Source organism: Triticum urartu, chromosome 5 (genome assembly GCF_003073215.2).
Source record: "Triticum urartu cultivar G1812 chromosome 5, Tu2.1, whole genome shotgun sequence".
Lineage (NCBI taxonomy): Eukaryota > Viridiplantae > Streptophyta > Magnoliopsida > Poales > Poaceae > Triticum > Triticum urartu.
Window position 1 is genome coordinate 482,514,006 of NC_053026.1, and position 13,474 is coordinate 482,527,479.

Below are 13,474 nucleotides of genomic sequence, written 5' to 3' on the forward strand. Positions count from 1 at the left end.
ACTTTGAAAGAACTACTTGATGGTCGTAAGGCTGTTAGGTGCAGATGGATTTTAAAAGGAAGACAGACATTGATGGTAAGTGTCACCATTAAGAAAGCTCGACTTGTCATTAAAATGTTTCCCGACAAGTTCAAGGAGTTGACTACGATGAGACTTTCTCACTCGTAGTGATGCTAAGAGTATGTTGGAATTATGTTAGCAGTTACTGCATTATTTATGAAATCTTGCAGATAGGATGTCAAAACATTGTTTCCTCGACGTTTTTCTTGAGGAAAGGTTGTATGTGATACAACCAGAAGGTTTTGTCAATCCTGAAAGATGCTAACAAGTATGCAAAGCTCCAGCAATCCTTCTAAGGACTGGAGTAAGCATCTCGGAATTGGAATATACGCTTTGATGAGATGATCAAAGATTTTGGGTTTATACAAAGTTTATGAGAAACTTGTATTTCCAAAGAAGTGAGTGGGAGCACTATAGAATTTTTGATGAGTATATGTTGTTAACATATTGTTGATCAGAAATGATGTAGAATTTCTGGAAAGCATGCAGGGTTATTTGAAAAGTATTTTTCAATGGAAAACCTGGATTAAGCTACTTGAACATTGAGCATCAAGATATATAAGGATAGATCAAAAACCGCTTAATAGAAATTTCAAATGAATACATACCGTGACAAGATTTTGAAGGAGTTCAAAATAGATCAGCAAAGAAGGAGTTCTTGGCTGTGTTACAAGGTGTGAGTATTGAGTAAGACTCAAGACCTGACCGCGGCAGAAGAGAGAGAAAGGACGAAGGTCGTCCCCTATGCTTTAGACGTAGGCTCTATAGTATGCTATGCTGTGTACCGCACCTGAAGTGTGCCTTGCCATGAGTCAGTCAAGGGGTACAAGAGTGATCCAGGAATGGATCACGTGACAGCGGCCGAACTTATCCTTAGTAACTAGTGGACTAAGGAATTGAACATATAAACCCTCCTAGACTGCTAGGCAGAACCGCGCCCTCCACGTCGCCTTTAAATCGCTCGTGCCACCGCTTGTAGATTTCGTGCCCCCCCGAGGGCATTATTGTACTTTCACGTGCAGGTGTATAAAAGTCAGCCGCTCCGCTTGTAGAAACCTAGCCCCCAAACCTTTCTCCCACGCACCCGCAGCCGCCTCCCTGAGCTCCCTCCTCATCCACACGCGCTCGCCTCCGCCGCGAGCCCTCCTCTATCTCCCTCTCCTCCCTCCACTCTTCTCTTCCCCGCCCCCTCCTGCTGTCGCCGGCTCCCATCCCCTCGGCGACGCGCCGCAGGACCCGCACGGCCACGCAGCCACTCCTCCGTCTCCTTCTCTCCCTTCCTCCGCCGCTCGTCGCAGCTCCGCCTCCCCGCCTGGTAGCGGCCAGAGAAGGGTTGCTCCGCCTCCCCCTCCTCTTCCTCTCTTCCCGAGCATGGCCTCGATCCGGGCCTCGATCTGGAGCAGGAGAGGCCAGGAGTGCAGCCTCGATCTGGAGAAGGGCAGCAACCGCCGGCCGATTCCGGCCCGCTCCGGCGACCCCAGCGGCCATCCAGCACCTTCCCGTGCTCTCCTATCGTTCCCCTACCATCTCCATTGGTCCTCCAACATCATCTGCGGCTAACCCTGGAGCACCCCACTGCTAAACAGAGTGCTAGCAATGTTCTGGAAGCTCGAGAAATCGAAGGTGGCGCTAGAGGTGCTTGATAAGTTCAGTGAGTTTGGCTGTACCTCGGACGGTGACAGCTATTATCTGGCGATTCAAGCGGCTGGAAAGAAGTCCATGGTTGGTGCTGCATGGGGAGTTTGCGAGAAGATGATTAGCTCTGGGTGCTTTGCTGATGGGAAGAAGGCCGGTGAGATTGTGACCTTCTTTTGCAAGGGGAAGAAGGTGACGGAGGCACATTCAGTATACCTAGCAGTGAAGGAGAAGAAGGTTCAGATTCCTACGTGGCTAAGTCATCCTTGGATTTCCTTGTTGGTGCTTTGGCGAAGAATGATGAGACCATCAGTATGGCTCTGGAGCTATTGGAGGAATACAAAGGAGAGTCTCTTAAGCATGCAGGCAAGTCCTTGGCTGCCGTTATACATAGTTTGTGCAGGATGAAGAATGTGAAGGATGCAAAGAAGTTGTTGATGAGGATGGTGAATCTTGGCCCAGCTCCTGGTAGTGCAGTGTTCAAATTTGTCATCACAGGATTGTCTAAAGAGGGAGAAATGGAGGAACGCAAAGGATATGATTAGGGTGATGGAGAGGCGAGGGCTGCGCCCTGATGTTTATACATACAGCATGATCATGAGTGGCTACGCAAAGGGAGGCATGATTGATGAAGCCCATTATCACATACTGATCTGTGGTTACTGCAAGATGGAGGAGTTTGAGAAGGCCCTGGAGTGCCTAAAGGAGATGAAGGAGGACGGGGTACAGCCAAATGTGGATGAGTATAACAAACTCATCCAGTCGTTATGTCTAAAGGCTATGGACTGGAGAATAGCTGAGAAGCTCCTGGAGAAAATGGAGGGAAGTGGACTATACCTTAAGGGCATTACCCGCAGCCTCATAGCAGCAGTCAAGGAATTGGAAATGGAAGAGATGTCAAAAGACAGCCAAGAAGCATAGTTTCTCTAGGATACGCTTGAAGTGACACATTCGCTAATAAGTTTTGGGGAATTTGCCCTCTTTTTGCTCTCCGCATCTCTGGTGAGGTTATGAAAAACAGCATCTTTTGTACTTGTCTGCTTGTTGTTAGATGCTAAAATAATATTGCATTTGTATTATAAATGCTGGACCGGCAGGGATGCATTTTTTATTTTGGTCTAGAGTTTTCACGCAATTTTTGATCCAATCTTCATGACCTATCAAATGAGGATACATGGTTGTGTATTCCCAGAGCAAGAGGCCTTGCAAACCAAAAAATCGATTTTTTTTGGACGGTGCAAAAGGGAAAGTAGTACAAAGAAAAACATGTTGATGCAGCAGCAGATACCTGTTATTTCTTTGGTGCATGATATACAAGAACATGACTATATGCTGTTTTCGTGTAAAAGATGGGAATGACAGCGCTATATTGTTAATGTGTAACCCATAGACTTTTGATGGCTTTGGTGTCTGATTCAAGGAAGATATTCTTCATTGTTCGCGTCTTACTAATTTGGTCTGCTATATAACGGAGTGATTTTCAGGGAATGCACTTGATGATTTGTTACTGATGTGTATCCGCATACAAGTCTCGTGTGTAGTAATCTGTTGGTCTTGTGTGCACCAATTCGGAGCATAGTTTAGCTGCATTCCTAGGACATATGGTCTACATGATGAATTTAGTGCCCGACGATTCAGTGTTTGATTTGGTTCCTATTTTCTGTGTGGTCTGTTTAAAACACAGAACAACGTGTGCCCAGTTTTGTGTTGTATCATGCCATTACTGCATTGGCTTAGGTTACTGCGGTCATTGCATGAATCCCCCAGCAGCTAGCGGTAGGTGGTGCTCGAAATCTCTGCTAAACTGAATTTTGAATAATCGTCTGGTTCAGGCCTAACCAGGAGTAGACTAATTGAGAGTAATTTCGGTGGTGGCAAATGAGGGACTCTTTGGCGACGGAGAGCTCGGGGTTCATCACCCCCAACTGAATCCACCCTGCTATCACAGGGTCCCTCCTCCTGGTCTTGTATTGCCATGAAATTTCCCACTGTGCAGTTTGTTTGATCCGTTGATTTTGCTATCCTATAGTCCTGAGTGGGTCCCCAGCCCCAGGCAAACCAATCTCAGTGGAATCATGGAGATCAAAAGATTTTCCATGTCAATATAATTCTATGAATTATATATTTTCTTCCTGGAGAGTAACCTGTGTAATCTTTGAAAGCAGCCTCTGCATGTTTATGGCCTCTCAGCTTCGTGCTTATGGTGCGGCTACGTGGAAGCCGGTGACAAGTACGGCCGCTCTCTACTCGCCTCTAATATGCATGGCTTAACTCCCTCGAGAAAAGGAGTCTTTTTGCAAGGTCAGCCACTACTCCACTTCACATTGAGTTATATGCAGAAATATATGCCATGTTTTTAAATAGTCTGCTCACCTCTTCTACATAAAAAGGTGTTTTGGTCTAATTTTCTTTCACTGTTTATGTTGATGGACGAGAGAGAAAATTCTGTGATTTAAATAATCATAAAGCACATGTCAATCATTTCAAATAAACATTCTTTGTTTTTTGTACTGAAGATGTGAAATAGTTGTTTGGTGGAGGGGCCAGGATTTATGAATTAAGCTATCTGATGCTGACGGTGGTTTCACGTCGTTGGAAGTTTGTGGGCCTCATGGAGTCAAGTCGTGGTAGTACCTGGTCTGGTAGATTTTATACGATGTGTGTGTCGACCCAAGTTGGTTCATCATAAGGTCAGTTCCCAAACAAAGAATTGATCTATGTCGTCGGCACCCTGACGATTTAGCCTTTTCTGCTGATCACAATTGCTTGCATCTGCCATTAAATGCCCCTGCTCCTCTTAATTAAAATTAATGTGAAATATGTTTCTACCAAAATTAATGTGAAATATGTTTCTACCAAAATTAATGTGAAGCACTATTGAGACAACGAATTTCAACTATGTTATGAGCCAAACCATATTAAGTATGTGCATCCTCGCTGGAATGCTTTCTGTTCATGAGCTGGTCTCCCAACACGTATTGTCGAGAAAAGAAAAGAAAGGACCTTTTAAGTTCTTAAGAGGAGCAAGAGAGCTTCTAAGTACTAACTGTCACTCCTATCCTATCCTAATTGAAACGCATTAGCCAACTTGCCTCAGCGATGTTCTATTTCAAAGCTCGCTCCTTCACATATATGGTGGTTCTTTTCCTGTATTATTACTTAAATGGTTGATGGCCTTGCTTGATGCTTACCACGTGTTTGATCGTTAACCTCTGATGCCATGTTTTCTCCATGCAGGTGTCTGGTAGAATTACTAGAAGTAGCGGATCTACTTTTATTTGCTGTCCTAGCTTGCCATCAACTTATGCCAACGACACAAGGTATGATGTTTGATTAATAGCTATTCTTAGAGGATGGATCCAAATATTGTTTAATTTGCCGGTTCTATACTTGGTTGCAATTTTCTACTGAATGAATGGCTCACGTGTTTTTGGAAAAGGAGGTTAAAACCCCCGGCCTCTGCATTAATTGATGCATACAACCATCACATTGTTATGTCGCCTAACATATATGTACATTTTCTTCAAGCCTTAAAGTGTAGTTAGCACAACATGCAGACACACTTTGGTCGTGGGATTAGCTTTCTCATTAAATTATTTAAATTGGTAGCTCAGAAACTAACTCTGTAGGTCTATTAAATCTTTTGTAGACCCACATTTTTGATATTACCTGAAAAATAAGGAGGTTACCTTTTCCTTTTAATACCTGGAACCAAATTGTTTGATACCAATTGTATCTGGGCGCAGTTTCATACAAGATACATCTTAGTAGAAAAAAAATTGGCCTCTGTCTTATTTCTCCATACATTGGATTCATATTTGTTCCAAATTTACATCAAGAAGCCTCTAGGAATTTGTACTTTCAGAATCATTCTAAAACTGTGGTTCAGAGCAGAGAGCATTTAATAAGGATGGTTCTATTTCTGAATCTTGCTCTAATCCCTAAAAGGTGAAATTAGGCATGATTTTGATATTTGTTTTACAAGATATTACATCGATTTTCTGGTTTGGGCATACTTATAATTGTTTTCTTCAGACTACATCTTAGCATGCACTTTTGTAGACTATTCTTGATTAGAAGATGTATATGAATGTGAGCAACAGAGTTCTTTACTCCTAGAAATTGCACACGCCAATGAAATTCAGGTATCCCTTGATAAGTCTCTCAGCATTTTGCTTTCTTTCGTAGAATTAAAATTTTCCATCAAACAAACAAATAGTTGTGTTACTAAGTTTATTCTATAATTTGCATTACAGTTTTGCATAGGCTTGGTTTGTTCTGACAAAAGGTTGTTTCACACAACATTAGAATTGATGTTTCTTCATAGCTTTGGTTCAGTGGTAGCTTTAGCCTTTTTACATGTGTGAGTAGGTGTTTCTTTCCATTGACATGAGAACAAAATAGGTCATGACATGTTAAATTATTAATAATGGTCCAGATTCACAAAGAGTCTATGATGTAGAGATTAATATGCTTATAAAATTCCCTCCTTTCTCATTATAAGTTCCCTTTTTATTCTGAGCTGGGTTCTAAGTGTAAAGCTAATTGGTTTGCTGAAAACACTGCATCTATAGTATATATCTACACCAGATAGATTGTCATTTGTTTCCTAGAAAAGAGTTATTTTAGCTAATCTTTGGTACCGATGGAATATGCAGTGATTACTCCCATAACCTATGATAAAGTAATATAATTACCATTTTCGGTCAACTTTCCAACACATTGTGTCCATGCAGTAACTAACATTGTGTATTTTCACACAGATTTGTTCATCGCATGAAGCAAGGAATTGAGACGGCCATCCACTTCATATTGTTAACTGGATGGTGTCGCACTATGCTTTATGAAAGCAACCTAAATAAATTGTTGTAAATAACCCTAAGGATTTTCTTTACCTTGAACTATCTTTAAACCTTTCTTCTTGCTTCACTTGATGCTTTTGGACTTCATGCTGCCATTGACCAGAATGTAAACCGTTATATTTCTGAATGCGCTATGTATGAGATCTCTGATGCTACTAATTATTGGACTGCTTCGGGTCATCTATTTCCTTGTGTAGCAAGGATTCTGGATCGGGCGCAGGTCGTCGCCATAAAGAGAGCCTGGCTGGTGTGGTCTTCATGCTTGGTGTGGAGAAGCGGGGGAGGATGAGTAGGACGGGCATGGGGAAGGAGCAGCCAGGCCGGAGCTCCGGCGTTGCTCGCGTCATGGTCGAATGGAGCCGGCCATCCCTATGGGCTACTGCTCGCCGGTCGTCGTTCCCCAATCTCAGTTGCTCATCTTTGGCTTCACCATCTTCCTCCCCTGATCATGCATCTATTTTAGATCATATAATTATGCTATATCATATATGTTGTTTAGTTTAGACTTGTGCATGTGCATGCATTGGCATTGATTTAGACAGAGATATTGCATGATTTGTACATAAAAGGAGTACGAATGATCTAAGAATAAATGTTTGAATAAAGTTAGTAGTGAGATTTAGGCAGAGGTTACCTGCACTGTTCTATTTTATGTAGATTCTAAGCTGCAAAATCATACATGGTCTTGTTAGTAGTTTGTTTGAGTTGTGAGTTTACGCATTTTCCCTTGGAATGTTTGTATGTGTGATGACTTGCTTTTAGGTTCCCAGCGGTATATCATGAGAAGTTTTTTACTTTGCACCGGGTGATCAACTACATATTTAGACGAATACACTATTCAGGACCAGGAACATTAAGATTTCTAATGTTGTTTTCCTCTTTCAAGATTGCAGTTTTCATAAGCCTTAGATAGCTAAGGTACATAGTTTTCATTTAACAATGTTTTTACTTTTCTCCCATCTCCTATATGGTGTCTAAGAAATACTAATGTAGACAATTGAAAATTTTATGGCCAATTATGTGGGGAAGGTGCAGCAAGCCGGCCCTCGCGTCGCAGTAGAGTGGAGCCGGCAATTTTACGATCGGTCTCTAAATATTTCAACTTGCACAGTTTGAATTAGTTTCACATGCTAAAGTATATAGTTTGAACATAGGTATTCCTTAATTTTTCATATAAAAGGTTTATAATTATTACCCTCGGTGCTTGCTAAAACTCAAAGTTACTAACAAATGCAAAGGTTTCTGTTACAAAAGGTTTAGAATCATTACCCTTGATGCTTGAATTTGGACCTTGCACCTTACTTGGGTAACATAGAGCCAAATGGCACGTTGTCCAAATACACGTTGAAAACACTTTGGGTTTAACATGGTCTCTATCCTTGATCAAACATAAAGTTACTAAAAAGGCAAATATTTCTCAACACGAACATGGTTTCAAATGGGTCTCTGCGTCATTTGGCGCACCGGGTCATCTAGTTTTCTCAATTATGGAGGTGGTAAAAGAGTTCGTCGTAAAGAGTTGCGTCGATGCAAACTTTGACACTAATCTGGATGACTCTGAGGAGTAAACCGGATTCGTATAGTAGAGCAGTTATTTGGAATAGCTCCAAGTAGCGCGTGGTAGCTGCATCTACAAGATGACATAGAGATTTGTAAAGCACACATGGATCTAAAAGGTTCAGACCCGTTGACTATAACATCTCTCACAAGCATAACATGATCAAACCCAGAACTCATTAAGTGTTAATCACATGGTAATGTGAACTAGATTATTGACTCTAGTAAACTCTTTGGGTGTTAGTCACATGGGGATGTGACCTTGAGTGTTAATCACATAGCGATGTGAACTGGATTATTGACTCTAGTGCAAGTGGGAGACTTTTGGAAATATGCCCTAGAGGCAATAATAAATTAGTTATTATTATATTTCCTTGTTCATGATAATCGTTTATTATCCATGCTAGAATTGTATTGATAGGAAACACAGATACATGTGTGGATACATAGACAACACCATGTCCCTAGTAAGCCTCTAGTTGACTAGCTCGTTGATCAATAGATGGTTACAGTTTCCTGACCATGGATATTGGATGTCATTGATAACGGGATCACATCATTAGGAGAATGATATGATGGACAAGACCCAATCCTAAGCCTAGCACAAGATCGTGTAGTTCGTATGCTAAAGCTTTTCTAATGTCAAGTATCATTTCCTTAGACCATGAGATTGTGCAACTCCCGGATACCGTAGGAATGCTTTGGGTGTACCAAACGTCACAACGTAACTGGGTGGCTATAAAGGTGCACTGCGGGTATCTCCGAAAGTGTCTGTTGGGTTGGCACGAATCGAGACTGGGATTTGTCACTCCGTGTAACGGAGAGGTATCTCTGGGCCCACTCGGTAGGACATCGTCATCATGTGCACAACGTGACCAAGGAGTTGATCACGGTATGATGTGTTACGGAAAAAGTAAAGAGACTTGCCGGTAATGAGATTGAACAAGGTATCGGGATACCGACGATCGAATCTCAGGCAAGTATCATACCGATAGACAAAGGGAATTGAATACGGGATTGATTGAATCCTCGACATCGTGGTTCATCCAATGAGATCATCGTGGAGCATGTGGGAGCCAACATGGGTATCCAGATCCCGCTGTTGGTTATTGACCGGAGAGTTGTCTCGGTCATGTCTACATGTCTCCCGAACCCGTAGGGTCTACACACTTAAGGTTCGGTGACGCTAGACTTGTAGAGATATTAGTATGCGGTAACCCGAAAGTTGTTCGGAGTCCCGGATGATATCCCGGACGTCACGAGGAGTTCCGGAATGGTCCAGAGGTAAAGATTTATATATAAGAAGTCCAGTTTCGGCCACCGGGAAGGTTTCGGGGGTCATCCGTATTGTACCGGGACCACCGGAAGGGTCCCGGGGGTCCACCGGGTGGGGCCACCTATCCCGGAGGGCCCCATGGGCTGAAGGGGCGTGGGAACCAGCCCCTGGTGGGCTGGTGCACCCCCCCTTGGGCCTCCCATGCGCCTAGGGTTGGAAACCCTAAGGGGTGGGGGCGCCTCCACTTGGCTTGGAGGCCAAGCCACCCCTAGGGCTGCCCCCCCTCCCTAGATGGGATCTACAAGGGGCCGGCGCCCCCCTAGGCCCCTATATATAGTGGAGGGGAGGGAGGGCAGCCTCACCTGAAGCCCTGGCACCTCCCTCCCTCCCGTGACACCTCTTCCTCCCCGCTTGTGCTTGGCGAAGCCCTGCCGGGATCCCGCTACTTCCACCACTACGTCGTCGTGCTGCTGGATCTCCATCAACCTCTCCTCTCCCCTTGCTGGATCAAGAAGGAGGAGATGTCTCTCCATTCCTTATGTGTGTTGAACACGGAGGTGCCATCCGTTCGGCACTAGGATCATCGGTGATTTGGATCACGACGAGTACGACTTCATCAACCCCGTTCTCTTGAATGCTTCCGCTTAGTGATATTCAAGGGTATGAAGATGCACTCTCTCTCTCGTTGCTAGTATCTCCTAGATTGATCTTGGTGACACATAGGAAATTTTTTAATTATTGCTACGTTCCCCAACAGTGACATCCGTTAGCACATTGACAGACAAATATTTAAGCTGAATCAAACGGGTTGAAATTGCAACATATAGTCTTCACATCCGAACAAAATGAACGAATGCATTCCAATTGAAATGGTCACATTTCCATAAATTGAGAAGCCACTTAGAATTGAGGTAGAAGAAAAACAACAAGGTACGGACAAGAACAAATACTTGGTGAGGATTACCCAATCCCAAACCAAATATCCACGGAAGAAGAACTAGAGCTACAAGAATTCCCACCTATGAAACTCCCGAACCTTTCCGGTTATGCAATCAGGTGTTAGGGATACAGGGGAAGCATAATATCTCACCCAAATCTAGCAAATCCTACATCCAGCTGTATCCATCCTTCAACACATAACCGAGAAACCTTTGGAAATCATTTACCTCAACCTTCGAAAAGCATCCGTTATACAAGTTATGGCAATACTCCCGAACTCCCGCCCCAGTACTGGGTGGCCTCGAGGTTATCTCACCAACAACTGCATAAAAGAGATTTTTGATGTCGGCGAAACTCAGGTATTCCAGAATCTCAACGATAAAATTGTGATGACAACACCTCAGAGCTCAACTCCCCGGGACACTGCCACAACCCCTAAATGATAGGAGGCACCAAGAACAATGTTCTCGTCACAAATCGATCGGAACGATTCCAAGATACCCGCATGATCCTAATTTTTTTTAGTGAAATTTGAGAAGAGACGAGTCAAAACTCTATGTCATGATGCCTCACCAGAGCGATGAAGGGACTGGGAAGTAAAAAGAATTCCAAACTCTTCGATATATAAATCCTAAATGACTCAAAACATTTTTCTAGACTCAACAGTGCCAACGATTCGATCAAGCAGGGGGCTCCTAAGGTCGGGGAAGGCTCTAATACCAACTTGTAACGCCCTTGATGCGGCTATATCTCCTACGTGTCGAAGCACGACTTAGAGGCATAACCGCATTGAAAGCAATGTCACAAGTGAGGTAATCTTCGCAAACAACCCATGTAATATAAATAAAGGGGAAAAGATACATAGTTGGCTTATACTCGCCACGTCACACAAATACATGAATAACATTACATTCATCCAATACACTCATGGTCTGACTACGGTACTAGAATAAAGATCAACCCCCACACGCGACACGGTCCCCGATCGCCCCAACTGGGCACCACTACTGATCATCTGGGAAAGACACATAGTAACGGCGAGAGTCTTCATCGAACTCCCACTTGAGCTCAAGCGCATCGTCTGGAGCAGTATCAACGGTCCCTGCATCTGGTTTGGAAGTAATCTGTGAGTCACGGGGACTCAGCAATCTCGCACCCTCGCGATCAAGACTATTTAAGCTTATAGGTAAGACAAAGGTATGATGTGGAGCTGCAGCAAGTGACTAGCATATATGGTGGCTAACATACACAAATGAGAGCGAGAAGAGAAGGCAAATGCACGGTCGAACAACTATGATCAAGAAGTGATCCTAGAACAACCTACGTCAAGCATTACTCCAACACCGTGTTCGCTTCCCGGACTCCGCCGAGAAGAGACCATCACGGTTACACACGCGGTTGATTCATTTTAATTAAGTTAAGTTTCAGGTTATCTACAACTGGACATTAACAAATTCCCATCTGCCCATAACCGCGGGCACGGCTTTCGAAAGTTCAAATCCCTGCAGGGGAGTCCCAACTTAGCCCATCATAAGCTCTCACGGCCAACGAAGGATATTCCTTCTCCCAAGACAATCCGATCAGGCTCGGCATCCCGGTTACAAGACATCCTCGACAATGGTAAAACTAAACCAGCAACACCTCCCAGATGTGCCGACAAATCCCGATAGGAGCTGCACATATCTCGTTCTCAGGGCACACCGGATGAGCAAGACGTCGGGTAGGCCAGCCCAGAGTTGCCCCTGGTAGCCCCGAACATCGCTTAGTTGGACCAACACTTAGAGAAGCACTGGCCCGGGGGGGTTAAAATAAAGATGACCCTTGAGTCCGCGAAACCCAAGGGAAGAAGGCTAGGTGGCTGAAAGTACGTTATATCGACTAGAGGGGGTGAATAGGCGATTTTTATGAAAGTCTTCAATACATGGGAGTTTTGAAGACAAACGATAGAAATGAACCTATAGCCATGCAGCGGAAGGTAGACTACACTAGGCAAACCATAGTCAAGTATTCAATGAAGTGAGAGCACAAAGACTAACAGTAGCTAGGCAGTACGGATCAGGATGAAAGATAATCTGAAACCAATCTGAACAGACAGTCACACAGTGAAGATAAATGGACAATGCAAATAGGCACTGACTTCACAAGGGCCAACTGTAAATAAGAGATGGGAAGGATAGAACCAGTGAGCTTGGTGAAGACAAAGGTTTGGTAGACCAGTTCCAACTGCGGTGATAGTTGTACGTCTGGTTAGGGCAGATAGGTATTTAAACCCGAGGACACACAGTCCCGGAGACTCAGTCCTGAACACGTAGCTCAGGACACTCAGTCCTCACCGTATTCCCCTTGAGCTAAGGTCACACAGACCTCGCCCAATCACTCTGGTAAGTCTTCAAGGTAGACTTCCAAACCTTCACAGACTTCGTTCACCGGCGATCCACAATGACTCTTGGATGCTCAGAACGCGACGCCTAACCGGCTGGAGGATTCACAGTCCTCAAGTGTAATAAGTCTTCAGATCACACAGACAGGAAGACTTAAGTGATGCCTAACACTTTTTGGCTCTGGGTGTTTAGGGCTTTATCCTCGCAAGGAATTCTCTCTCAAAGGCTTCGAGGTGGGTTGCTCTCAAACGACAAAAGCCGTACTCTAACTCTGAGCAGCTAACCGTTTATGGTTGTAGGGGGTGGGCTATTTATAGCCACTAGGCAACCCGACCTGATTTGTCTGAAATGACCCTGGGTCACTAAGGAACTGACACGTGTTCCAACGGTCAGATTTCAAACACACACGTCAACTTTACTTGGGCTACAAGCAAAGCTGACTTATCCAACTCTGGACAAGATTTGCTCTCATAGTCTTCACTCGAAGACATAGGATTTTGGTTAAGCATCACTTCAGTCATTCTGACTGGTTCTCTTGGACCCCACTTAACAGTACGGTGGTTCCTATGACTCAACAAAGAAAAACACAGAACGACGAAACTGCTAAGTCTTCGCGCTCCATAGTCTTCACGCGATGTCTTCTCTTGTCATAGTCTTCAATGTGAATGTCTTCACATACCACCTCTGACTTCAATGTCTTCATACATTTTTAGGGGTCATCTCTGGTAGGAAAACCGAATCAATGAGGGACTTCTACCTGTGTT

At 43.9% G+C, this 13,474-nt stretch overlaps 1 pseudogene; it reads left to right on the forward strand.

Annotated features, from left to right (window-relative positions):
• Positions 1–1,431: 1,431 nt before the first annotated feature.
• On the forward strand, positions 1,432–7,181 carry LOC125507204 (annotated as a pseudogene).
• Positions 7,182–13,474: the final 6,293 nt, after the last annotated feature.